The sequence below is a fragment of the Alosa alosa genome, chromosome 10 (assembly GCF_017589495.1).
Source record: "Alosa alosa isolate M-15738 ecotype Scorff River chromosome 10, AALO_Geno_1.1, whole genome shotgun sequence".
Taxonomy (NCBI): Eukaryota; Metazoa; Chordata; class Actinopteri; order Clupeiformes; family Clupeidae; genus Alosa; species Alosa alosa.
Window position 1 is genome coordinate 28,193,750 of NC_063198.1, and position 4,598 is coordinate 28,198,347.

Consider the following 4,598-nt stretch of genomic DNA (forward strand, 5'->3'; position numbering starts at 1 on the left):
AGCTGCATTAAGTGCGTTAGAAGAAGAATAATAATAAAATGCCTTTGAAGAACAGTACAGTGCATTTTCATGCATTGTAATAAGAAATTTTGGAAGAACAGTATAGTGCATTCTCATGCACTATAACTAGAAAAGCATTTCCTGAAGGAAATACAGTGCATGAAAATGCAAAAAATATGATGTCAAATATCATACAGAGTAAAAACAAACTATATTGGTTGCTAGGTAGATGAGGTTTAATATAGTTGGAATAACTGAACAGTTAAATAGGTGGATAGTTTATATAGGTAAATGATTTACTTGGTAGATAAGGATTAATATAGTTGGAATGATTAAACGGTTAAATAAGTGGATACTTTAAATGGTTAAATTATTTAAGTAGATAGTTGACGATAACTGACACTTGGAATGGTTCTAATGTTTGCTAGCAGTTATGCTACCTATGTTAACAAAGATAATAATGTTAACCAAGTTACTATGCTAATTAGCATGCTAACAATGTTAAAATGCTAACTATGCTAACCATGTGACTTAGCTAACTTATCTAATTATTTTTAGCAGTTATGCTAACTATGCTAACTAGCATGCTAACTATGCTAACCATGTTACTTAGCTGACTTAGCTAATCATTTTAAGCAGTTTTGCTAAAAATGCTAACTAGCATGCTAACTATGCTAACCATGTTACTTAGCTAACTTAGCTAATCATTTTTAGCAGTTTTGCTAAAAATGCTAACTAGCATGCTAACTATGCTAACCATGTGACTTAGCTAATCATTTTAAGCAGTTTTGCTTAAAATGCTAACTAGCATGCTAGCATGCTAACCATGCTACTTAGCTAACTAGCTACAGTAGGTAGGAGTCATAGTTGATGACAAGTAACAGTTACAATGGCTGAACAGTTAAAAAGTTCAGTAGTTTAAAGGGTTAAATTGTTTAACAGTAAAATATTATAGTGAGGACTTTTATTTTGAAACAGTTTTTGGCAGAGGAAGCAGTTGAACAGGATGTGTAGTCTTAATAGGGCCAGTTTGTATGCTTAAAGCCTGAGACTGGCAGTTGGTCCAGGTGGCCTGAACACCTGTCATGGGATTCTAATTGCTTAACGGCTCTATTGTGATGTCATCAGCCCATGTTAAGTCTATGGGGAAATTTTGACTAGTTTTTAATTAATAGTTTAAAAAGTATAAAAGTTACAAAGCTGAAAAATACATAGCACCCATGTCCCAAGTAAGACCTACGTAACATAGTTTGAATGAAGTTTCTACGTTAAACGGTTGAAGCTGCATTAAATGCATTAGCGGAAGAATAAGAATAAGAAGCCTAGGAAGAACAGTACAGTGCATTTTCATGCACTGTAATAATATTAAGAATAATTCGGATAACAATAGAGTGCATTTTCATGCACTCTAATAAAAAGCCTTGGAATAACAGTACAGTGCATTTTCATGCACTGTAATAAGAAGCCTAGGATGAACAGTACAGTGCATTTTCATGCACTGTAATAATAAAATGCTTAGGAATAACAGTACAGTGCATTTTCATGCACTGTAATAAGAAGCCTAGGATGAACAGTACAGTGCATTTTCATGCACTGTAATAAATAACAGTACAGTGCATTTTCATGCACTGTAATAATAATAAAAATAAAATGCTTAGAATAACAGTACAGTGCATTTTCATGCACTGTAATAATAATAAAATGCCTTGAATAACAGTACAGTGCATTTTCATGCACTGTAATAAGAAGCCTAGGAAGAACAGTACAGTGCATTTTCATGCACTGTAATAATATTAAGAATAATTCGGATAACAATATATTGCATTTTCATGCACTCTAATAATAATAAAATGCCTTGGAATAACAGTACAGTGCATTTTCATGCACTGTAATAAGAAGCCTAGGAAGAACAGTACAGTGCATTTTCATGCACTGTAATAAGAAGAAGCCTAGGAAGAACAGTACAGTGCATTTTCATGCACTGTAATAAGAAGCATAGGAAGAACAGTACAGTGCATTTCCATGCACTGTAATTAATAATAATAATAATAAGAAGAAGAAGAATTCAGATAACAGAAACTAGAAAAGCATTTCCTGAAGGAAATACAGTGCATGAAAATGCAAAAAATATGATGTAAAATATCATACAGAGTAAAAACAAAATATATTGGTTGCTAGGTAGATGAGGTTTAATATAGTTTCCTATAAGATTCCTATACTACTTTTTCATAAGGGGATTGCTCATGTGGTTAGAAAAATGGGCAACACCAGTACCCCTGTTGTCTGTATGACCCTGTACCCAGGATTAGAACCAGTCTGCCTTAACATAATGTACTCCCTTCAAAATGCACTAAACATTCGACTATGACTACTATGGCCCTCTGTGAGACAGAAGATATGAAATGTAAGAAACCTTTAGCTTAAAAGGGACAAAAACTGATGAAAACAAATATACAAAACAGGTCAATTTTCAATAAATAACTTTATTATATTTACATACAGCAGTGGTACTCAATCTCAAGTTCCACAAGTAGATGTGGTAAAATATATTAGATGAGTTGTTTGCAATATTGAACCAACTTGTATGTAAATCCAAACAGTTCTGCAACACTGATGTAACCTATGCCAGTTTAAATCATATGAATCCTCTGACACCATAAGCAAGGTGCAAAGACAACAAGCAAGGTGGTTCAGTGAGAAGGCCTATTGTGTAATATACTGTTGAAGTAGGTCTACTGTTTTTTTTTTTTTTGCTAGGTGGTCCGTGAAACACTGACAAATAGTAATATTGCAGTCTATTAAAATAATGCAAACACAAAACAAGAACATCCAAACTATGCACAGAATTAACAATGTCCTCTTTTTGCCAGACGATGCAGACATCTGGCCTACAGATCCTTTGTAAGATGGTGCTGGGATTATGTAGGGAAAAAGGTCTGAGTTGCTGTTTCGGCTTGTATTGTCCTGGGGATCCGAAGGGACAACACACAAAACACATTCGTTGGCTGTGATGATTCTATTACATTGTTCTTTGATTGCGCTGGGCCATAGGTGGAGCTATCAGGTGTTATTGTGGAGATGTCGCCATCATCCTCCTCCTCCTCTTGATCAACCCGAGGTCTTCTAGCTGGCCTTGGATGAACAGGCTTGATGGCAGTAGAGGTAGCAGGCCCCCCCATGCCCATGGTGTATGGCGTGCTTGTATCAATACTCATACTTTTCATTAAGTATTCTGTTTGGGTACCTAAAGTAAATAAATGTGTATTACTGTCAAGTTACAAGATACTAATAGTACACAGGACATTCACTATCACACAAAACTGTACTGGCACAATGGAAACAAAAATATTTTAGTCACTGTGGTAAGGTGTATGATTTACTAAGTAGCACACCCACAAGACATTCGGTAATATCAATTCCATCTGTTATGCAATTCATGGGTTTCATCAGGTCCATTTACACAGGTGTATTAATCAAGCACCAGCTAGTCTACATTCATAATCGAGGTGCTTGATTTTATACACCTGTGGAAGGTGACCTGAAGAAATCCATGAATTGACTTTCCCAAACATTGACGAGCACATAAGAACCTGTATTAGCCTACTAGAAAAAGACTTCTAGAAACTAACTAGCACAACAATAAAAGTTAGATCACAAACCTTTGCTTCTAACGTGATGACCTAATGTAGGCTAGAAAGCTGTGTAGCCTGACATGAGGATGTGCTCTAGAAGACATACAAAACACTAAGTAAACAGCAAGTAATCAAACAAAACATCATTGTAGGCCTACAAAGGTCAATGTAATAATGGCAAGAAGACATAAATTAGACTGAAGTGTAAATACCTGAGCTCTAGTGATAGCAACTTAGCCTAATAGTGCACGGGTATTGTGTTTTGATTTTCCCTGTTTAGACTAGAACAATAATTGCACTTAGTTGAGCATAAGATATTGTTGCTAATATTATTATTTGTGGTTTAACACTTAGGTTAGAAGATTATAGGTTCAACAAGCTAAATCTCTGGGTAGTGTGGTCAGTTTCTTATGAGTGTAGCTACACCAGGCACGTAACTGAAGCATTCCGCTCAAGTATGTACTGCAACAATTAGCTTCCAATAGGCCTAATCAATGGAAGTAGCTACACCTGCCGTGTTAGTGGCCTGTAGGCTACGTTCGGGAAAATAGACCATTCCTCTAATGGATTTTACCAGCCCCACCCCCTACCATCAGTCAATGTTCCTGTTAACACATTCAGCCCCGTTACATGTGTGTGTGTGTAAGAGAGAGAAAGAGATACACTACCAGTGACAGTTGGCTGTTGATAGCTGGCAATTATAGAATTTAGAATATCAAATAACCTGGAGCACATAGTGCTCTGTTCTTCATGGTTGGTGATATTAGTGACCTTCTAGCCTTCTACAGTACATTTGAGCAAGCACATTTTCATAGTTCATGGTGGCACAGTCTAGTTAGGTTATATTCTGAGGTGTGTCATTCTGTTAGTCAGGTGATGGCACACATATTCTAAAAGAAACAGATTTTGGGCTATGTATCCCGTGGCAGATATTAGTGGACTGGTGAATGACCCATCACTAGAGAC